The 24,807-nt window shown below is 36.4% G+C and overlaps 1 long non-coding RNA gene across 1 annotated transcript; it reads right to left on the bottom strand.

Annotated features, from left to right (window-relative positions):
- Positions 1-166: 166 nt before the first annotated feature.
- LOC118707956 lies at positions 167-23,937 on the bottom strand. Its single transcript, XR_004984420.1, has 3 exons — positions 23,905-23,937; positions 21,840-21,842; positions 167-339 (listed from the first exon to the last, which is right to left on the bottom strand). It is a non-coding gene; the product is annotated as an uncharacterized LOC118707956 (long non-coding RNA).
- Between the last annotated feature and the right edge of the window lie 870 nt (positions 23,938-24,807).

Raw genomic sequence — 24,807 nt, 5'->3', positions numbered from 1 at the left:
TCCTCCCCCTCTGCTTGGCCCAAGCACGTTGGAAGCTCTGCCTGGTTCCCTGGTCTCCTGGCTGGGGCCGCCCCTCCAGCTCCAGAGTGCAAGTTATCTCCTTCCGCACAGACCTGCCTGAGGGCTTTCCGTCTCCAACAGAAGGGACCCGAATTCCCGGAATATACCCAGCCTCAGCTGTGGAAGAGTTAAAAGCAGGAGAAGCAAAGGGACACAGCCACAACACAGAGAACTTCTCCATGAACATCCAATAAGGTGAGGCAACCAAGAAGGAAAACATCTGCGACTTCACATAGACCACTGATCTGTTCTAGGTGAAGCAGTTTCTTTTGCTCATGTCTCAAGGCAGCTAGCTTCCTAGAGAGACAGACAGAAATAATCCAAACTAAGCTCGAAGCAGATTTTTAAAAAATCAAAACTAGAATACTGCCTATAATATTACTCAAAAACCTAGACTTACACCATAAATAACATCCCAGAAGATAATTATAAAAAGTGCTAATATCTACATTGCTTAACAAAAATTAACCTGAAATGAAGCAAAGCTAACTACCATCTCAATTCAGAAGCTAAATACTGTAAATTGGCTTTGTTAAGTCTGTTCTGATTTTTCCTATATCCAGGAAACACTAGGTCAATTTTCAACATAACTATTATATAAATTTACCAAAACTTTGTACTTCAGAAAAGGATAAGATCTTTTAAAAATTGATTTGAGAGAGAGAGAGAAACAGCAATTTGTTCTTTCTATTAATTTATGCACTCATTAGTTGATTCCTATATGTGCCCTGACTGGGACTGAACCTACAACCCTGGCTTATCACAAAGATGCTCCAACTTGGGTTTGATCTGGTTGGGGCACATACCAGAGGCAACTGATTAATATCTCTCTCTCCCTCTCTCTCTTTTTAAAATCAGTAAAAACATATCCTGAGATGAGGATTAAAAAATATACAAATAGGTTCTGACCCTGGTCCCAGAACAGATAGAAGCAGCATCTGAGTCACTCAGGGAATATTGATTGGCAGCTAAGGGGCAGCGGAACTCTAAAGGAAGGTAAGGAAGGGTCCACTGGACAGGATTTCCTGACCAAGCAACCAGCACTCCAGCGGCGGCGGCCTCTCCCTGAGCTACAGGCTCAGAGGGAAGTCTGCGCCATCTTACCAGGAAAGGAGGATCTTCTCTGAGGCCTGGAAAACCCACAGCAGAGGAGACCATCGAGCAGCTGTGACGCCCCAATTGGCTCAAACACGCGGATTCAAGGGAGTTCTTTGATCACCCATGGAAAGGAGAAGGAACACCACATAACCAGACATCCTGGAGAGAGAGACCATGGAGAGACAAAGAAATAGCCTGCACATGAAAGAAATGCAAGCATCACCAGAAAAGGAAGTAAATGAGTCAGAAGCAAGCAACCTACCAGAGCAAAAATTCAGAGTAATGATTATATGATGGCTAAAAAGAATGGAAGATAAATTTAATGATATGAATAAGAAACAAGAGGAAATGAAGAAGAACCAAGAGGAATTGAAGAATAACCAAGAGGAAATGAAGATGAACCAAGAAGAAATAAAAAATGACATTGCTACTATGGAGAACTCAATAGAAAGCATCAAGAGTAGACTAGAAGAAGCAGAGGACCGCATCAGTGAGCTAGAAGACAAGATGGAAAAAAACCCAATTAGAGCAGCTTCTGGAAAAAAAAAAAATTAAAAAGCAGGAGGAGAGCCTAAGGGAACTTTAGGACAATACAAAACAAAACAATATTAGAATAATAGGAGTTCCAGAAGAAAAGGAAACTGAGGAAGACATGGGAAAAGTATTTCAAGAAATAATGACAGAAAACTTTCCTGAGATAGATAAGAAAAAACCCACACAAATCCAAGATGCTTATAGAGTCCCAAGCAAAATGAATCCCAGAAGACCGACGCCAAGGCACATCATAATTAAATTGGCAAACAACAACGACAAAGTAAGAATATTAAAAGCAGCCAGAGAGAGACAGAAAGTTACATATAAAGGAACCCCCATCAGGCTAGAAACTGATTTCTCAACAGAAACTCATCAAGCCAGAAGGGAATGGGATAAAATATACAAAGTCATGCAAAGGAAGGGTCTGAATCCAAGAATACTGTACCCAGCAAGGCTATCAATCAAAATTGAAGGTGTATTCAGGAGCTTTACAGACAAAAAAAGACTAAAGGAATTTATCTCCACCAAACTAGCAATGCAAGAAATGCTAAAGGGTCTACTGTAAAAATAAAAAAATAGGAAGCGAAGAAGGAACACAGGGGTATAGAATAAAAATGGCATCAAATGAGTATCTATCAATAATATCTTTAAATATAAATGGATTAAATGCTCCAATAAAAAGACATAGGGTCACAGATTGGATAAGAAAACAAGACCCATATACCTGTTGTCTACAAGAAACCCACTTCAGAAAAAAAGATGCACACAGACTGAGGGTGAAGGGATGGAAAAAGGTTTTCCAGGCAAATGGAAATGAAAAAAAAAGCTGGGGTAGCAATACTTATATCTGAAAAATTAGATCTCAGAATGAAGGACATAACAAGAGATAATGAAGGCCACTTCATAATACTAAAGAGAGCAATCCAACAAGAAGAAATAACCCTGGTAAATATATATGCACCCAATACAGGAGCACCCAAAAACATAAAAAAACAAAAAAACAAAACAAACAAACAAAAAAAACTACTGGAGGACATTAAGGAAGAGATTAATAGCAATACAATCATAGTAGGAGATTTTAATACCCCACTGTCACCCTTGGACAAACCATCTAAACAAAAAAATCAGCAAAGAAATATCAATCCTAAATGACTCACTAGACCAGATGGAATTAATCAACATCTTCAGAACAGTTCACCACAAAGCCACAGAATATACATTCTTCTCAAGTGCACATGGGACATTCTCAAAGATAGACCACATTTTGGGACATAGGCAAAGTTTCTTCAAATTCAAGAAGATAGAAATCATATCAAGCATCTTTTCAAATCATAATGGCATAAAACTGGAAATTAACTACAATAAAAATAACCCTAAGAAATCAAACACCAGAGCAAGAGACAGAAAGTTACATATAAAGGAACCCCCATCAGGCTAGAAACTGATTTCTCAACAGAAACTCATCAAGCCAGAAGGGAATGGGATAAAATATACAAAGTCATGCAAAGGAAGGGTCTGAATCCAAGAATACTGTACCCAGCAAGGCTATCAATCAAAATTGAAGGTGTATTCAGGAGCTTTCCATCCCTTTAGTGGAGACTAACAGCATGTTATTAAATAAGGACTGGGTTACCAGAGAAATCAAGGAAGAAATTAAAAATATCCTGGAAACAAATGACAATGAAAACCCAACAATCCAAAATCTATGGGATATAGCAAAAGAAGTTTTGAGAGGGAAGTTCATAACCCTACAAGCCTATTGCAAAAAACAAGAAAAAATGGTAAAAAATTATCTAACTCTACAACTCAGAGTTAGAAAAAGAGCAACAAGAAAAGCCCAGTGTAAGAAGAATGAAGGAAATAACAAAAATCAGAGCAGAGATAAACGACATAGAGACCAAAGAAACAATACATAAGATCAACAAAACCAAGAGCTGGTTCTTTGAAATGATAAACAAGATAGATGAACCTCTAGCCAGGCTAACCAAGAAACAAAGAGAGATGACTCAAATAAACAAAATCAGAAATGAAAGAGGTGAAATAACAACAGACCCTGCTGAAATACAATGGATTGTTACAAAATACTATGAACAACTCTATTCCAACAAACTGAACAACCTGGAGGAAATGGACATATTCCTAGAAAAATACAAACTTCCAAAACTCAATCAGGAAGAATCTAAAAATCTCAGTAGACCAGTGACTTGCTTCTAGCAAACAAAAGCCCAGGGCCAGATGGCTTCACAGGAGAGTTTTACCAAACATTCAAGGAAGAACTAAAACCTATCCTCCTAAGACTATTCCTAAAAATTCCAGAGGAAGGAACACTTCCAATCTCCTTCTATAAAGCCAGCATCACCCTAATACCAAAACCAGATAAAGACAACTCAATGAAAGAGAATTACAGGCCAATATCCCTCATGAACATAGATGCCAAAATCCTCAACAAAATTCTAGCAAATCGGCTCCAGCAGAACATCACAAAGATCTTACACCATGATCAAGTAGGATTTATTCAAGGAATGCAAGGATGGTACAATATCTGCAAATCAATAAATGTGATACACCACATAAATAAATTGAAATATAAAAATCATATAGTCATATCAATTGATGCAGAAAAAGCATTTGATAAAATCCAACACCCTTTCCTGATAAAAACTCTCAACAAGGTGGGAGTACAAGGATCATACCTCAACATAATAAAAGCTATATATGATAAACCCACAACCAACATCATACTCAATGGGCAAAAACTAAAACCATTCCCTCTAAGAACAGGAACAAGACAGGGATGCCCACTCTCGCCACTCCTGTTTGACATAGTACTGTAAGTACTAGCCATTACAATTAAACAAGAAGAGGAAATAAAAGGCATCCAAATTGGAAAAGGAGAAGTAAAGTTATCCTTATTTGCAGATAACATGATATTGTACATAAAAAACCCAAAAGACTCCATTAAAAAACTAATTGACTTAATAAATGAATTTGGCAATGTAGCAGGATACAAAATTAACACTAAGAAATCCATCGCATTTCTATACACCAACAGTGAAATTACAGAAACAGAGACTAAAAAAGCAATTCCATTTACCATCGCACCAAAAAAATTAAGATACCTAGGAATAAATTTAACTAAGGAAGTAAAGGACCTATTTGTGGAAAACTACACGCCACTGAAAAAAGAGATAGAGCAAGATGTAAACAGATGGAAGAACATACCGTATTCATGGATTGGTAGAATCAACATCATCAAAATGTCCATACTTCCTAAAGGAATCTTTAGGTTCAATGCCCTCCCCATTAAAATACCAATGACATATTTCACTGACCTAGAAAGAACTCTCCAAAAGTTCATCTGGAACAATAAAAGACCCCGAATAGCCACAGCAATCCTGAGAAAGAAGAGTAAAGTAGGAGGGATCTCAATACCAGACTTCAAGCTGTATTACAAAGCCACTGTTCTCAAAACAGCCTGGTACTGGCACAAGAACAGACATATAGATCAATGGAATCGAATTGAGAACCCAGACATCAACCCAAATCATTATGCTGAACTAATATTTGACAAAGGAGGCATGAATATACAATGGAGTCAAGACAGTCTCTTCAATAAATGGTGTTGGGAAAATTGGACAGATACATGCAAAAGAATGAAACTAGATCACAAACTTACACCATACACAAAAATAAACTCAAAATGGATACAGGACTTAAACATCAGATGGGAAACCATAAAAATACTAGAAGCATCAACAGGCAGCAAAATCTCAGACATGCCAAAAGAACTTCTTCACTGACATTGCCCCTAAGGCAATGGAAGCTAAAGAGAAAATAAACAAATGGGACTACATCAAAATAAAAATCTTTTTTACTGCAAAAGAAACCATCAACAAAACAACAAGAAAGCCCACTGTTTGGGAGAACATATTTGCAAATGTTACCACTGATAAATGTTTAATATCCAACATGTACAAACAGCTGATACAACTAAATAAAAGGAAGATGAGTGATCCAATTAAAAAATGGACAATGGACCTAAATAGAATATTTTCAAAAAAAGACAGAAGGAAGGCCAAGAGGCACATGAAAACATGCTCAAAGTCACTAATTATCCGAGAGATGCAAATCAAAACAACAATGCAGTACCATCTCACAACTGTCAGAATGGCCAACATCAACAAATCAACAAACGACAAGTGTTGGAGAGGTTGTGGAGAAAAAGGAATCCTCTTGCACTGCTGGTGGGAATGCAGACTGGTACAACCACTGTGGAGAACAGTGTGGAGTTTTCTCAAAAAACTGAAAATGGAACTCCCATTTGACCCAGTAATCCCACTCTTAGGAATATATCCCAAGAAACTAGAAACACCAGTCAGAAAGGATATATGCACCACTATGTTAATAGCAGCACAATCTACAATAGCTAGAATTTGGAAACAGCCTAGGTGCCTGTCAGCAGATGATTGGATCAAAAAACCATGGTACATCTACACAATGGAATACTATGCTGCCATAAAAAGGAAGGAATTCTCATCATTTGCAGCAACCTGAATGGAATTGGAGAACATCCTGCTGAGTGAAATAAGTCAGTCAATGAAAGAGAAACACCACATGACCTCACTCATTTATGGATAATAAAGAACATTATAAACTGATGAACCAAAAGATAGATATAGAGACAGTAAAGCAACAAGTAGACTATCAAATTGCAGCAGGTATGGTAGGGGGATCTGGGGGAGATAATAGATCAACAGAAGGACTTGTATACATGCATATAAGTACAACCAATGGACACAAAACTCTGGGGAGGGAGGGTATGTATGGGAGGGGGGACCAATGTTAAAATATGTACACAGATAATAATTTTAAAAAAAGTTTTCATGGCTGATTTTATCCATATCTATGATGCTAAGTATTATCTTTATTTTATTTTTCAGATTCTAAGATCCATATCTTCAACCTTGACCTCATCTATACCCTACATGAATCCCACCCAACTTTCTTAACTTATCTTTGACCAGAAAAAACTCTAGCCAAATTGGGGTGACCAGATGATCAAGACTTCTTGCCTTGCTCCTGCCTTACATTCTGCTATAGGATTTCCTAATCTGTATATGTTGCCCGCGAGGCACACTCTTAAATGAATTCTCATTTCTTAAGATCTAACTCAAATATATTCTTTTAGTTTTAGCTTTTCCTGACATTCACATGCAAAATTAATTTTGTCACATCTGTATGCTATAAAAAACTCACTGAACATAGTTCCATTATAATGCTTAACCCAGCATTGTAGTTTGTTTTGATTGCCATATGCTTTTTAATAAATAGATGGTGAAATATATTAAATTATGATTGTCTTTTTACATAGGATATAAATCAATGTCTCACACATAGTATGATCTCAGTAATCATTCTTTTGATGAGCAAAATGAATATTTCTCCAAAATTAGATTGTAAAAATGGCAATTTTAGGATTGGCATGTGCTTCCTTATTCATTTCTAGCTGGTGTCTATAGCTAATTGAGCTTCCAGGACATAGTGCTCTCTGGAGTCTACCCCACACAGTTTCTCCCATGTCTAAATCCATCTGACAGAGACAAGCACAAACATAAGCAGCAAGATTGATATTGAATAAGTGCCAGACATGAATAAATTATTAGAATAATTTGTTTTTCTTAAATTCTTGTCTTCTATTTCTGTATATCCATTCCCTACCTAGATTTTTAAAATCCATTTCAAAAATTATGCCCAAGAATCTTTTCAACAACATGCAGTTGAAAAGAATCTCTCATTTTTTCTATAATTGTGTACTATGTGTCTATCTATTTCATGATGCATGTCTTTATATCTGATTACTTCTACTAGCCTATAAGATGCTAGAGGATAAAGTTTTCTTTCTTATTCTTCTTTGATAATCTTTGTGCCCACCACAGCTTTTCTTTATAGTAGGCACACAGTGGGGATAATGCCTCAAATGTGACTAATTTTTAATTCCTCTTTAATTACTTTAAAATTTATAGCTAAATATCTGAGACTCATTAAGTAAAGCCAATAATCATCAATTAACTAACTATGCCCAGCCACATGCATAGACTCTATGACTTATAGAGGAAAAGAACACATGATTGTTCCCCTTGTAGCTTTTATGAAGTCATTGGAGAAACAGACTTTTACAAATGAAACTGGAGAACTGTGTGTAATCAGATGAGTGGTTTCTTCCATTTACGTCACTGCCATTTAAATGATGGAAAGAGATTCTCTCTCTACTTCTTAATTGTGCCCAATGATTCTAAACTTCACCAGCTGGAAGTGAACAGTTTGACTGACAAAAGTCAGTGAAAACTCATGCTTGGGAAGGAGTTCAAAGGACTATGATTGCTAAGAGCAGGATTTTCAAAATCAAGTTTAGTCCATGGGGAAAAGCTCTCATCGTGAAGACTATCTAGACAGGGGAAAGAGATGAGTCAACACAATCAGAGATTCAAACTGTGAAACTGGAAGCTATTTGGATAAGGTTTGATGCTGAGTTCACTATTACATTTGATGGCTTTGTATGGCTAACAGTAACCACCAGGCAAGAGTTAGGAACAATTTGTCCCACTCTAGGAAGAGTGCCAGTGTAAAGTACATATGTGTTCAGATTTCATCTACTCGCCTCCATCCTCACTTCAATACCATTTAGCTCTTGACCCTGGCAGTTTTCTTAAGTGAGATTTGTTTGAACCAAAAATTCATAAAGTAATTATGGACCTTTGAGATCATGTCTAGTGAGTTTATTTTAAAAAATACAAATTTATAGGTATGCAACTATTTGTTTTAAATAACCTCTAGCCACTGGTGCAGTCCCAAATAGTTTATATAAAATAACTATGAAAAAATATAGAAAGGTTAAAAACTCAAAAATATGCAAAAGTGCTCCCTAAACACTGAAAATTTATTTTCAGAAGATGGAAAATATTAACTTTTATTATGAGCCCAATGGATATGAATTATGTGAAACAATTTCACCCTTTGTGAAAAGGTTGTCATCCCTTCTAGGAAGAAAAGTTGCATGCTGGTTGACCCCTGGCTCTCAGACTATCCTCTGGCTTAAAAACCTAGCCTGCTCAGTCCAGGAAGCTGAATGAGTGCCTTTCCTCTGTGACTGCATAGTTACGGCTTTAAACATTACCTACAACCTCACTCATATCAAATAAATATGGCTTAATGTTCAGTTATCTTAACATTTCAGAAGCCAGTTGATTTAAGAAAATATATGAGTGTTATTACTACTACATATATCCATTTATTCACATAAGAAATGTGTCCCCTTTTAAGACACTTTATTTCCATATTTTGAAAAGCTATTGCAATAAATTTATTTTGTTAGGGCAGGACATTTTACTGTCATTTACCAGAAAGTTTTCTTAATAATAAACAATGTTATCTCGTCTATGAAGCAAGAATGCCCCCTAGGTGTTTGCAAAGCACAGTCTGCACAACTATTCTTGGCAGAAATACCTGGCATTTGCAACTCAAACCTCTTAGGTAGTTTTTACTCATTAAAACTTATATAAAAAAAGAGCCCAGGATATCTTAATTTGTAAGTTTTCTGGCATGATTAATGTGATATCACTGAAGTTACTTATGATTATCTTGTTTCTCATGTTTTAGTTGCTATGACATTACTAATGACGTCCTAGTGCCTCACATTTTTTAATGCAACGTAGCAAGTATTTTCCTGTGAAAATGACATTTTAATTGGTCAGAAACTGTTGAATATCTGCAATTTTATACATTTCAATCAAATACAATGGTCATACATTTTAAATATAGATGTTCATATAAACTTTTTTGGAGTACTTTTGTTTACATGCTCTCAGATTATTGAATCAGTGGTACATTTAAAATTATACATGTGGATAAGGAAAACCTTTAGGGAAGATGGTGTGGATATATTTTCCCTATTTTCCCAAGTAAAACTTAAAGTCTTGGGCATTATATAGAAAACAAATAGAAGATGATGCTGGTATTTTATTAATCACTAGCTATAGCTTCATGAGATAGGACAAGTAAAGCATTGCTTTAGCCCCATGACTTCACAGTAAGAAAAATTAAATAATAGGACAAGTGACAACTCCTATGTCATTAAGTAGATTAAATTTTCAATAGAAGAGAGGCCATTTTCCTAAGTTAAGAAGAATTCAAAAAGCACAATATAAAGATCTCAAATAATATAATATTCTTCCTCTTAACTTCATTCTTTTAAATTACATGAGCAATAAATATTTATAGTAGATGAAATCACTTATGACTACAGCTTCCAGGAAAAAAAGTACTTCAAATTTACATACAAAGATTTCAAGTAGTTTTCCTCTTCATTTAGCACAGACCAGATAAATAGATGCAAAACCTGAATATTATAAAATAGAATAATTGATCATTAATTTTAGATTGACTTCTTTACTTACTGTAAACATGAATTACACCTATGAGGAGTTGCAGGAATTAAACAAAATTCCAGACATCAAGAAGCTTATGATTGACTTTGAAGATTAAGACTAACACAGATGCAAGAATATAATCTTCATGATTGCTGATTGCAAGGACTCAGTCACTACTAGAGCCTTGCACCACACCTTGAGGATGGCCCAAGGTAAGAACTCAAGAGATGTGGCAAATAGATGAATGCATGAAAGGGTAGCTTCTATGTAGTAAATCACAACAACTGAAGATAGTGGTGTGGCTTGAGTTTGTTTTGGGTGGTCAGAGAAGCCTTGCTTACATCGCTTAACTTAGGAACTGAAAGACAGAGTTAGAGAGCGGAAGAGAAAAGCAGTTCTCTGGAAGGGTAACGAGAGAAAAGGTACACTAAAGAGAAAGCATGAGATCTGTCTGGAGTGTGCTTGCAGACATTTGACTTGGAGCATAATGGGCACATGAGGCAATATTGGCTGGACTCAAGTACAGGCACCGTGAAAGCTTAAATAAGGAGAGTGTTTTATCTTCCGGGTATTTGAACACCTGGCTACAATCTTCACTGAATGTGCAGTGTTGAGAAGCTGCTTTGGACTTTCTGGTCACCAGTGTCCTCACATCTGTAATTAGAACACTGAAACTGCCCCATAAATTTGTACTAAGATTGAATGAACTAAAGTTTATAAAGGATTAACACATAGTAATCACTCCATAAAATCTGGAGACTTTGATCAGCACTTTACATATGGTAACTTGGCTCATTTTTTTTTTAGTTCCTTTAAAATTTTTATTATGTAATATTTGATACATGGTAGATTATAGGTGCTCTGTACATTTTATGAAGCATAATAATAACTCAAGCACTTGTGAACTGACTATCCATCTTTAGAGCTAAAGCAGAACCAATATCTTTGAAGCCCCCTGTGTGTTCCTACACAGTGACAGAGGTAATCATTATGTTGACATTTTAAATACATTTTTGAGTTATAATTTACATATAATAAAATGCAGCCACCTTGAGTGTGTAAGTCCATAAATTTTGACAAATGTATATTGTGCCACCCTGATGCCCAGTATAACATATGAATAACCATTACTCTAACAAAGATATGAAATAATTCTATCATCCTAATAAGTTCCCTTTTTGCACCATTACAGTCATCCCCAACCACATTTTGTCCCAGGCAACCACTGATTTGATTTCCCCCCACAAATTATTTATTGTTTTAAAGTATTACATATGCCTCCTTTTCCCCCCATTGACCTCTCCCCAGCCATTCCCACCCCCAGCACAGGCCCTCACCCCCTAGTGTCTGTGTCCATTGGTTATGCTTATATGCATGCATGCACGTCCTTTGCTTGACCCTTACCCACATCCCTCCTCTGCCTGCTCTCTGAGGTTGAATGGTCTGTTCAGTGCTTCCCTGTCTCTGATTTATTTTCATAGATTTATTTTGTCCACTTTCAAATTTCACATTGAATGGAATTTTTGGTACCTGGCTTCTTTCTCTCAACCCAATGCTTAGATTTCTCCTATTGTGTGTTTCTACAGTTTGTTGATTGTTATTGCTGAGAAGGATATGCTATGTAGACTATGTCACAACCAAGAACATTTGGATTGTTTCTCATTTGTACTATCCTATATAACAAAGAGGTAATATGCAAATTGACTGCCATAGCCTCATACAAGATAGCCACCCCCATGTGGTCACAAGATGGCTGCCATAGATGACCAGCAGGGGAGGGCAGTTGTGTGTGTGTGTGTGGGGGGGGGGGTCGGGGTTACCAGGCCTGCGGTGGGGCAGTTAGTGGCAACCAGGGGTGACCAGGCTGGCAGGCAGAAGCAGTTAGAGGCAATCAGGCAAGCAGGCAGGAGAGTAGTAGGGAGCCAACAGTCCCGGGTTGTGAGAGAGATATCCGACTGCCGGTTGAGGACATCCCCTGAGAGGTCCCAGATTGGAGAGGGTGTAGGCTGGGCTTAGGGACACCACCTCCATACCCAGTGCATGAATTTCATGCACTGGACCTCTAATTATGAATAAAGCTGCTATGAACACTCATGTACAAAACTTTTGGTGGGTATACTTTCACTTCAGTTAAATACCTAGGAGTGAAAGATCTAAGTTTAGAGTAGATATTGTAAGAAACTAGTGTTTTCACATAAAATAATTTTTGTTTGTTTAACATTTCACTGCCACCAGAAATATATGATACTTCTGATAGCTCTATATACTCACAAATAATGATTATTGTAAAACTTTATTTTTAGACATTCAATTGGCATAAAATATCCAATAGGTTTCTTTTTGTGGGTTTAACTTTCATTTATCCATGTTAACTGTGGTAAACATCTTTTCATGTGCTGATTGGCCAGAAGTATGTCTAATTTCCTGAAGTGTCTGTCAAAGTATTTTTTCTGCTTATTTTTATCAGACTCCTTATTGTTGTTGTTTTTAACAATTGAATTACAAGAGTTATTTATAAATTCTGAAAACAAGGTGTTTTGTTTTTGTCAGATATATGCACTATGAATATTTTTCTCCTGGACTGTGATTAGCCTTTTCATATGCATAAAGGTGTCTTTGACAGAGCAAACAGTTTCAATTTTGGGAAGCATAGTTTATTATTTTCAGGTATGATTTGCGCTATTTGTGACTTAAGAAATCTTTGCTTACCTTGAAATTGTAAACATTTCCCCTTATGTTTTCTCTTAGAAGTGCAATAGTTTAACCAAACTTCTGGGATAATAAGGGAAGGCTTTATTATCCCCATTTCAGAATCTGTGAACTGTCATGGAGAGGAAAGTGGTGAAAGTCACATACAGGCTATTGAACTTAGGGGAAAGGAGAGTGCTAGGAAGACAGGACCTGAAACTTCTGAAATCAAATCCCAAATGCTCTACCTCTGGGCTGCATGACCTTGTATAAGTAGCTTCGCTGCATCGGTCTCGTGCCCTCGTTTGTGTGTGTGTTTGTGTGTGTGTGTGTGTGTGTGTGTGTGTGTGTGTGTGTGTGTGTGTTTTAAATGGGGGGTTAGAATGAAAAGCCATCTAGTTCTCTGCGGCTCTAATTTTATAAGTAAGCAAAGCCCAGTTTCCTTTATTGTGAGCTCTTAAGAGCCAATCACAGCTGCCCCTGAAGCTTCCCATGTCTATTGTAAATGACTTGTAAACTCCTCCAGCCTGGCAAACAGAGCAGGGGCAGGCACTGCTGTGGCATTTCACCCCAGTGGGCTGGCCAAATCCCAACCCATGTAACTGTCCCACAGCCCCGCTTTCCCTGTGGTTTCAGTGTTATTTGGGATGGAGTGTGGGGGGTTCCTCCACCCCAGTCTGCCCTGCCTTCTGTCGCAATCTGCATCTATTGCTCTGTGCCACAAAACAACAGCAGGCCAGCCCCTGGGGAAGCTTCTGTGTACAGTCCCAGCACGGGGGCTTAGGGAGGATGCTTTCATGTGGGCAGCCTTGAGATCAAAGGCTTCCTATCAGTGGAAACATCTCTGGTTACTCCCTCCAAGCACTGAGAAGAAAACCAGGGCCTGGGCAACAAGAGGCATGATGATGTAGATGAGGATATAATTTGGAAGGAAGATTACATTTTTGAAATTTTAAGGGAAATGAAAAAAACATGGTTCCAGGCATAAACCTCATACAAGCTTGTGTTTCTTTCCATGAGGCTGCTGCTCCAGAGGTAACCTCACTAATTGGGTTTGTTGTGTGATTTTGTTATTAGATCTTTGTTAATGAACTTGCGCCATCTCATCTTGCCTGCAGTCTCCCTGGGCTGCTCTGGAAGCCTGCTCAGAGAAAGCAACGGAGGTGCCTGAGTGGAGGCACATATTTGTTACCCATGCAACCAAATGTGCTTTAGAGGGGACATTTCAAACGCTTTGAAAGCCCAATGAGGCACATGGATTGGACATCTTTTACCTTTAGAAGAAACTGATGATACTGTCTAGTTCCCTCCATGAGTATGATGCTAAGTGAAATAAACCAGTCAGAGAAAGACAAGTATCACATGATCTCACTCATATGTGGAATCTAATAAATAAAATAAACTGATGACCAAAATAGATCCAGAGACATAGAAGCATGGAACAGACTAAGTAATCTCAGATTAAAGGCAGGGGTGGGGAGAGATCAACCAAAAACTTTATATGCATATAAAATAGGCACAGATAAGAGTGTGGTGAAGGCCTGGGAGGGGGCGTCAATAGGGAAGAAAAGGGACATCTGCAATACTTTCAACAATAAATTGTAAATTAAATAAAATTTTAAAAAAGAAGAAGGATGATCCTAGTAGTTAAATGACAACCTGGCTGAGGAGAGGGAATAGAAGGAGATCAGCAACACTGTTACTGCTGAAACTGGTTTGGCTCAGTGGATAGAGCATTGGCTTGTGGACTGAAGAGTCCCAGGTTTGATCCTGGTCAAGGGCATGTACCTTGGTTGCAGGCACATCCCCAGTAGGGGGTGTGCAAGAGGCAGCTGATGAATAATTCTCTCTCATTGATGTTTCTAACTCTTTACCCCTCTCTCTTCCTCTCTGTAAAAAATCAATAAAATATATTAAGAAAAAAAAAAAAAAAAAAGAAAAGAAACACTGTTACCTATGTCCTAATCTTGTCTGAGGCCACTGCTATTTAAATAACGATTCACTCATTTCTTTTTTCAAATTTCTCCCCATTCTAGTTTCTTTAAATTTTTCTGTTTTATGCCTTGAACCCTAAACATCCAGAAACCCATGATGCAGTTTAATTTTGCAGCTTATGCCTTCACTCTCCTGCCTTTTTCTTGCAATATGAAAGGTTAGGCTCCTCTGCTCTCCAACTGCACCAGCCCACAGTTTATGATCCTGACCTCTCGATGTGCATTGTGCGTTGTTGAGCATGTGTGTGAGTCAATGTGGTTAACCTTCACGCTCTGGACTTACAAAGATTGACTTGAGAGAAATGTTGTGAGTCTTACAAATTATTTCACTGACAAAGTAATAGAACAATATGAGTTCTCTTGATTGAAGGGAGTATATTTGCTCTTGAAGGGTAGCAGAATATGCCACTCCAAAATTATTCCTCTTTGGTATTAAATTTATTTAGAACTGATTATTTTTTGGGGGAAAATCTATAGACAGAAGAGAAGCTCTTAAAAACAGAGAAGCTGTCCTCTTGTAAGATAAAATTTTTATTTATAGAGGAAATCATTTGTAAGGATGATTCTAAACCACATGAGAATCTTATCAATGGAGAAGATACAGACATATATCTGCGTAATAATTATTTTTTAAACATAATTTTATTGATTTTAGAGAGAGGAAGGGAGAGGGAGAGAGATAAATATCAATGATGAGAGAGAATTATTGATCAGTTGCCTCCTGTATGCCCCCTACTGGTATTTAGCCTGCAACCTGAGCTCATGCCCTGACAGAATGGAAATGTGACTTCCTGGTTCAGAGGTCAATGTTTAACCACTGAGCAACACCGGCTGGACTGCATAATAATTCTTACCTTAGTTTACTTGCTTTTCCTGATAACCTCCCATAACTGAACCTCCCCTCTCCTTTTTTTTTTTTTTTTTTTTTTTTTTTTTTTTGTGTGTGTGTGTGTGTGTGTGTGTGTGTGTGTGTGTGTGTCTGTGTCTTTAATTAAAGATTGTATATAACATGGTAGATTGGGCCTTCTTGGAGAGTTACCCAATTTTTCTGGGTATCTCTCATGTATATGTGAGGTATTCATGTTAATGAAATTCTGTTTGTGTTTCTCTTCCTACTAAAATTCTTATTAAATCTCAGGAAAAATTGTTTCCTCCATGGCATTCTTGTGTCATTATTCAATTTAGCAAAAGTTCCTTATTAAGAATTGCTCTTAAAATGAAGAGCAGAATCACAGTTTATTATTCCCAGAAATACCCCTCCCCCTTTTCATCTTCCATAGTGCTGTCTTTGTTTATTTTGTCATCTGTTATAACTGCCCAAGATTTGCCTTTCTCTTTAACTAGTTTTTTTTAAGGTCCCTGTTGCCAGGAAGCAAAGGCTACCATGAAAATATTATGCCAGTAGCTTTAATGCTCATAAAGCTATTACCTCTTTGCAATGTCATCCATCTTGTCTTCCTATGACCCACAGAGAAGCAGACTGTAAGAAAAAAAAAAAAGGAATAAAGAAATTGATGGTATCATTCTGTCATAGTAACTAAATTTCCGTGAACTACTCATATAATTTTTTTTTTTGCTGGCTCAATTTTGAAAATATAAATATCTGTCTCACCACAATCACAAGGATATAGAGAAAAATAGATGCATCCATTCAAAAATATTTGTTGAATTCCTGCCTTTAAAAAACACATAATACTATTGTTGGAACTGTGATGAGTAAGATGTATTTCCTGCTCTCCAATTTCCTATGTTCTAAAAAAGACATCATATAGAATGAAATAGTAGAATAAATGCATTGAAAGGCATGGTGGGATCTCTATGGAGGCCTTCATGGGGAAAGCATTGTCTGTACTGGTCCTAGAAGCTCAGTGGGGTGGACTGTATCACACATAGGGATGACGGTGGCAAACTGCATTTCAAAAAAATGCTCTGGAAATAATGGTCTGAAAGAATGTTGAAGAAAACCGGCTGTATCAAATCCAGTTTGGGAAAGTGCTTTTCTACCAATAATTGCAATGTGCTAGCAAATGAAACAGGTGATCATCATTATAAAACCCCAGTGGAATCTGTATTATATAATTTTCATTTCAATATTGGAAATCCCTAAAGACAAATGCATTAACACTTAGTGTTATTTTTTTTTTTTAAAGCATGGTGAAGCTGGTGGCAGAAAAAGGTTGAGAGCAGAGAGCCCTAAGCAAGACTTCTAATATTCCTCTCCAGCATGAGTTTTGCCCAGAAGTCTTTCCTCACCATGGGCTTTGGCTCCAAATAATAAACACAGCCACTTAGAAACCACTTGAATTTCCTTGGAACAGGAAAGCTGTAATAGTTTCCCAGGGCCACAATAACAGATTACAACAAACATGGTGGCTTAAAACAACAGAACATTTATTCTCTCATTGGAAATCTAAACCTGGAGGCCAGAAGTCCGAGGTGAAGGACTGCTCTGTCTGAAGGTTCTAGGAGAAAATTCTTTCTGGTCTGTCAACATTTGGTGGCTTCAGATGTTTCTTGGCATCACTATCTTTTTCATTTTCTAAGGCAACCATAGCAAAGTACCACATACAAAGTGCCACAACAGAAACTTATCTCTTCACAGTTCTGGAGGCTAGAAGTCTACGATTAAGGTGTTTGCAGAGTTGGTTTCATTGAGATCTTCCCTCCTTGGCCCATAGATGGCTGTATTCTCCCTCTGTCTTCAGATGGTCTTTGTTCTGTGTATGCCTGTGTCTTCATCTCCTTTTCTTATAAAGACAGAAATAATATTAGATTACTGTCTACTCTAATAAACTTATTGAATCTTAATTATCTTTTTTAAGGCCTTAACTCCAAATGAAGTCATATGCTCAAGTCCTGGATATTAGGACTTTGACACAATTAATCCCATCACAACCATCATCTCTGCCTCCACCTTCATATTGCTTCCCCCTCTTGGTACCTGTCATTTGGTCCAGGGCCCACCAAGATAATCCAGAATTATCCCCTCATCTCAATGTCCTTGCATTTATTGTATCTGCAAAGGCCCATTTTCAAAGGTTCTGGGGACTGGAGAATGGACATTTTTTTTATATTTTGGAAAGTTATCATTTAGTGCACTACAGTTGTGTTCCACCAAAATATTAGTTACCCTAAGCCTTTTATTCATTCTTTTTTTTTTAGTAGTATGAAGAATTATAGTTAATATAAATGGAAATATCATTTCCTAGTAGATGGGGAATACCACCATATAGAGACATTACAGCATAATCAGAAATATATTGTCTTATCTGTCACTTTTTAACGTTATACTTTAACACCAAATATTCAGATAGCATCAAGATTTTAGACTCTTGGCTAATTTCTTAAAAATATATTTGAATTGATTTCAGAGAGGAAGGGAGAGGGAGAAAGAGATAGAAACATCAATAATAATAGACAATCATTGATCGGCTGCCTCCTGCACCCCCACATTGGGGATCTAGCCTGCAACCTGGGCATGTGCCCTGACCTGGAATAGAACTGTAAACTCCTGGCTCACAGGTTGACACTCACCACGGAACCACACTGGCCGGGCTCTTGGCTAAAATTTAGCAAGTTCTGTGTAGTAAGATTTATGACTGCTATAAACACTTAGGTTCTACTTTATAATTTAAAATAATTTGTTAATGTTTAATAAAGATACAGATCTTCTATAAATTTACTTAATTATTTTTATTAGACTACATATGCGATGGCAAAAAGAACTAAAACTATAATCATCTAATTTAAGACACTATTAAAAATATTAACTGAGCAAGCAACTATTAAGTGCCCAGATATTGTCAATTTAATATTGAAAACCCATTCTATGGATTCTCATTGTACTTAAAGTCAGTACCACATTGCTTTGTGCTAAGACTCATACAATTATGAATTTATTCTCACAAGACAGAAAATAACAGGTTGTCTTATTTACCAAGAGTGACATTTAGGTAATAAAATAAGCAGTTCAGAGTGGCCAGAGAAAAAGGTTCTTCAGAGACTATGATATCAAATAAGAAGAGCAGCAAGGGCTCAGAGTGATCTCAGTACATCATGCTTAAGAATTTGCATTTTGTCTATTAGGCAGAAAGACATCATTGAAAATGTGATCAAAATGGGGAGAATGGTATAATTCAACTCTAGAAACTGAAATATAAACCTGGTATAATTTTGCATAGTAAGGAGTAAAATGAATACCAGTACCATATTTTGCAGAATACATAAAAGAAGACCTAAATATATGAAAGATATTCTATGTGAATATGAAAGTTCTTCCTTTATAATTGGTCAATTCACTGTAACCTTAATTGGTATAATTTCTGTTAGTTTGTTGTTGTTGTTGTTGTTGTTGTTAATCCTCACGCAAGAAGATTTTTCCATTGACTTTTTAAAGAGAGTGGGAGGGAGAGGGAGAGACATCAAAGTAAGAGAGACACATTGATTGGTTTCTTCCCACGTGCCCCCGATCAGGACTGGGGATCTTACCTGCAACCAAGGTATATGATCTTGATAGGAATCAAACCTGGGACTTTTCAGTCTTCAGTCTGATGCTCTATCCACTGAGCCAAACAAACTAGGGATATTAGTGTGCTTTTTAACTATGGAAGCTTCTTCTATATTTCAAGTAGAAAAATAGACATTAAAAAGAGCCAGCAGTTTAAAAAAAGAAAAGTAAGATGGTAGAGGGAATATATAAAACTTTAAAATACATCACAAAGCTGCTATAATTAAAACAGTTTGTCCCCAGCAGAGGAAGACTAACAGCAATGAAATGGAACAGCAGGAGGGGTTCTATAAATACTCATGAGTATACATAAGATTTAATATATGATGAAGTCATTATTAAAACATAACTTCACCCTTAGCTTCTTTCACACACACAAAAAAACAACTAATTATAGGTAGATGAAAGTAAAACATGAAAAAGAGCATGAAATAAATACTCCAGAACACCAATGAAAAAATATTTAATGTTTCAAGGAAAAAGTTTATGATACAAGATATAAAAAATAAAACAAAAATTTTAAAAAATATTTTAATCAATATTTTGTTTATAAAAATAAATAAGCAGAACAAAGATATTACCAAGTCAAAAATATTAACACAAAATACGGTTGCTATTTTTATGAGACTAACATATTTTAAATATCACTGAAAATCAATATTTATAAAGATCTATAATCACATATGATGCTTATTAGATACATGTGCCAAGTTTCTTATAAATTAAAATCTAAAATAAGTCAAAGAAAATGTGTGAATAGGTACTTAAAAAGGAAAAGTGACTTTTAAACATATAAAAAGTATTGGTAGGAGTTTGAGAAAAGATGGTCTCTCAACACATTTGGTGTAAGTACCAACTGATGCAATCTGTTAAAGGTACATCTTCCCCAGCCTTCTATTATTGACAATAATCATGGATTCATTCTACTCCCTGCTGCTTTCCTTTTATTTCTTTAATGTAAATACTAGTGATCCAATGCACATTAAAAGGAAATTAATTAGAGGAAATGTTTTAATATTGCTATTTGTCCTTTCTCTATAATAGAAGTGTCAGCCCAGCCCCACTCCCATTGGGCAACACCAAAACCTGGCCAGTCCCACCTCCATCAAGCCCCTCCAGGTGGGGGCCGTAGCCTCATGTTTAGGTGCCTGGACTGGGGATGTGGCCTCTGGTCCCCCAGCCTTGGCGCCAGAGTGGGGTCCCCTGACTCTGGTGCCGGGGCAGGGAGCACAGTCTCAGTTCCTCCATCTAGCCCCACTGAGGGAGGGAGAATGGCCTCAGGTTCCCCAGTCCGGTGCTAAGGCAGGGGTGGGGGGCGCATGCAGCCTCAAGTCCCTGCTGTGATGGTGTGATGGCATGACAACCATTTGCATATTAGCCTTTTATTATGATGATACAGTAGGTCCTCAGGTTACATCAGAAATCCATTCCTATGGTGCAATGTAATGTGATTTTCACTGTAAGTCAGAATCCACCTATCTAAGCACCTATGTCACTCAAATGGAGCACATACACAGCAGTAATGAAGTGAAACAGTAAAAAAAAATTAAAAGAAAAATAATTCCTGACCTTTACTTGTGGTAAATAAATAATAAAAAACAAAGCACATATGTACATATATCAACATGAAGTAACTTTTTTTTTTAATAAATAAATGGGAGAGAGCGATGTAACCATGAAATGACGTACATTGAGTCCAATGTAAACCAAGAACTGCCTCTATTTTTATTGATTTCAGAGAGGAAGGGAGAGGGATAGAGATACAAACATCAATGATGAGAGAGAAATCATTAATCAGCTGCCTCTTGCATGTCCTCCCCCCGCAATCTGGGGATCAAGCCTGCAACAAGGACATGTGCCTTGACCAGTAATCAAACCTTGACCTCCTGGTTTATAGGTTGACATTCAACCACTGAGCCACACTGTTTGGGCCCTTTTCTTTTTAATTATTAGGTTACGACATAGAGAATTTTATTAGTTGAACAGTCCAAAGTACTTAGAAATGGGAAACACTGATCTAGTCTTACCTTCTTTTTTATAATTACAAAGGACACAAAGCAAAGTTTTAAATACTTGTCTTTTATCATCTACCAAGAGGCAGAATCTGGACAAGCCTGAACTGACTTCTATGGTATTAATGATTCTATACTCACTAACTATGAGGTAATTTTTACTTTTATGTCAGGTGGGTGTGATTGTGATTTTAAAACATGCTTAATGAAGGGAAGGAGCCAAATTCATAACAGTCAGAGAGTATGACTTACCTGATGTGAACAAAACAACAAATTCCCTAACAGTTCCGTGATAGGAGGGTGCTGCCATGATGTTCACAATTCACCAAGTCTGATGAGTTTACAATCCCCAGAACCTGATGAGTGTTGGTGGTTTTGGAGAAGATGAAGTTCATAGCTTTGGTCTCAAATTATGAACCTGATTTGGGTTGTTTTGGGTGAGTAAGCTCAGGTTCAGAATGAGTAGCTTTAAACATGTTTTTTTTCTTTTTACAAAAATTCAGTTTGGCAAAATCAAAACATTCTTTCTTTTGTCCAGCAGTTTCCCTTAATTATTAAACACATGTGGATGCTGATGGAAACTTAATCCATGTGTTTCTCATTCCCTTGCATTCAATACATCAAGGGCTCTTTCATAACAGCCTTTGACGTGAAAGAAGCATTCTGGGGCCTTTTCCTTAGGAACAGGAAATGCTTTTCTGCCAAGAAGTTAGTGAACTTTAACCCCCAAAGATTTAAATTCCAGTGGAAATGCTGAAGCTAAAAAAAAAAAAAAAAAAAAAAAAGGCACAAGATTTAACTTGGCAAGACATGTCCCCCAGTCCTTCCTTTCTTCCATGTCAGTTGTGGAAAATTACCTGGTGAACACTGGGTATGTTTTATTTTTTCCTGATACCACATGGCTTATTGTCAGGCTGTATGGAGGGAGAGCATTTGTTCCACGGATGTTCCTATGCCAACACATATTTAATAAGTGTCGGTGCAATATTCTTCACCCTGAGGAGCAGGCTGCAAACATGGAAAGGAAAAACCTGCTTTCTGATCAAACCTTACTGTATTGTAACCATGATGATTTCTTCTCTCTTCTCTGGGTTGGGCAATCAGCTCTAGTGGGGAGGTTAATATAAACAATATTAGTGTAATTCACTGCTATTCTCTAGAAGGGGAATCTGGCATCTTTTTCTAACTTTTATTTATTTGTGTTTTTTTTATTCCCCAAAGTGATAACAAAGTACTCCAAGTTTAAGAATGTGTCTCCGTTCCCTTGGTACTCAAAGTACAATCCAAGCCCCACCTCCAAACCTCCTGAATCAGAATCTCCACCTTAGATCTGCAGATGATTTTTTTGAACATTCAAGTTTAAGAAGTGAGTTTTGAAAAAGCAAATTATTTTTTAAATGTTTTAATTTAATTATTTCCCCCATAACCATGTATCTCCTCGATGCACCCTTCCACCTTCACCCTCCCTACCCTCCCTGCCCTTCCCTCCCACCCCCCAATCACCACACTCTGCCAGTTCTCAAGTCCACCATCAGAGACTCTGATTTAACTTGGACTGGGTACTGTGATTTTTTTTTTATACTCCCAGGTGGTTTTTAATATACAAAAATGTTTGAGTATGACTAAGCTACTTTGTGGAATCTTAGATTCATTTGGTTTAAGAAAAACACTATCAGAATTTGATGGTAGCCTATGTTTGACCCTGAAGCGTAGAAAAATATGACCAATAATTTGATCTTATGAATTTATGTATTGCCTATTTCAAGCTTGAGTTGATTATAATCCAGGTTAAGTGGCTAACCTACAAAGAATTTCCAAACTATTATCTCTAAGTATCACATCACTGGAAAAGCTGCTATTAGTGTTCCATTGATTTTCTTTCTAGGCTTTCACTCTGAAAATGCAAATCTTCTCAGGAAGGTAAATATCCTCATCACTGTAGTATATTATAAATAATGATGCTCGATCACTTTCCAAAGATTCAACCTTATTGTGTGCTATAAAGGAATCTCCGAAATTGTCAAAATATTGAAATCATAGAGTGTATTTTCTCACCAATAACAAGGAAAAATTAACTGGAAAATACTATGTTTGTAAATTAATAAATAAGATTCTAAAGTAAATCAGCACTCAACAAATAAATCAGGGGGATAAGAAGAAATTGAATTGAATAATATCACAACATGATAATAGAGCTAAATTTAGAATTAGAGGGAAATATATACAATTAAAACAGTGAGTTGTTTTTCAAAAAGTGAAAAGCAATGAAAAAGGTAGAAATAAAACAGCAAAATAAGCCCTAATAAAGTGAAAGGAAGGAAATGACAGTGTTGAAAGCAGAAATTAAAATAAACCCATATATGCACAATAAACCTTCAAAGCTTAAAATGAAAATTTTTAATTTCATAATCTCAGACAAGATTAATTATGACAAAAAGTCAATACCAGGAATAAAAATGTGGTCAGCAGTATAAATTGTACAATTAATAGACAATAAGAGGATACAATGAAAAACAATGCAAAATAAAAAAATTGGTGATCAACTTTGAAGTGATGAAATTATAGAAAAACCTAATTTCCAAAACTAACCCAAGAAAAAATAAAAAATCCACCACCAGTAAATTTTACCAAACATGTAGAAAATAAATAATAATATTTCTCAAATATTTTTAAAAATCTAAAACAAAGAAAACAATTTTAAACTCATTTGATGGAGCATGTTTTATATGTAAATCTGATAAGCATATCACAAAAAGAAAAATTGCAATCTAAACAAATATTAATAAAGTACTTCTATATGTGTGAATACATATATATGATGTGTCATGACTAATTTGAAGTTAGTCTGTACATGTGACTGATTCGAAATATTACTCAGTGTAATTTACTATATTAAATTAGAAATTGATAAAAATCATATAATTATTTTAATTATTAAAAATACTTATTTTAATTCATATTAATGATAAAAATACTTTTAGCTCCCTAGACTTAGAAAAAAACATTACTTGATGAAATGTTATTGCAAAAAAATTACATAATAACTATCATATGTAATGACAAATATAGAATAATATTTCCTATTATCCCTTACTACAATAGTAGCCCAAAGCAGAAAAATCATGCAAGAATAGGCCCTTGCAGGCTTTGCTGCCTCTCAGACCCAAGGCCCCACCCCTCTCCCCCAGTCTAATTAGCATATTAACTCTTTATTATATAAGATGCTCAGCATTGTACTGGAAATCTTAACTAGTGCAAAAATACAAAGACAATAAATAAATCTTCATGTATGGAAAACTGAAATGAAGGGTCAGTCATTTGAAGATACACAAGAAAAATCACTAGAATGTACAGATAAATTGACTCACAAGGTTGCTGAATTGCTAATAATACAATAGCAAGGTGTTAGCTACTGGTCACTTTTTTAAAAATCAGTTGAATTTTATATTTAAGCAACAAATAGAAAGTGTAATTTTAATAAATATTTA

This window comes from Pipistrellus kuhlii, unplaced genomic scaffold (assembly GCF_014108245.1).
Source record: "Pipistrellus kuhlii isolate mPipKuh1 unplaced genomic scaffold, mPipKuh1.p scaffold_m20_p_6, whole genome shotgun sequence".
Classification (NCBI taxonomy): Eukaryota; Metazoa; Chordata; class Mammalia; order Chiroptera; family Vespertilionidae; genus Pipistrellus; species Pipistrellus kuhlii.
Note: the sequence above shows the minus strand (reverse complement) of the source record. Positions and strands in the feature narration are given on the sequence as shown.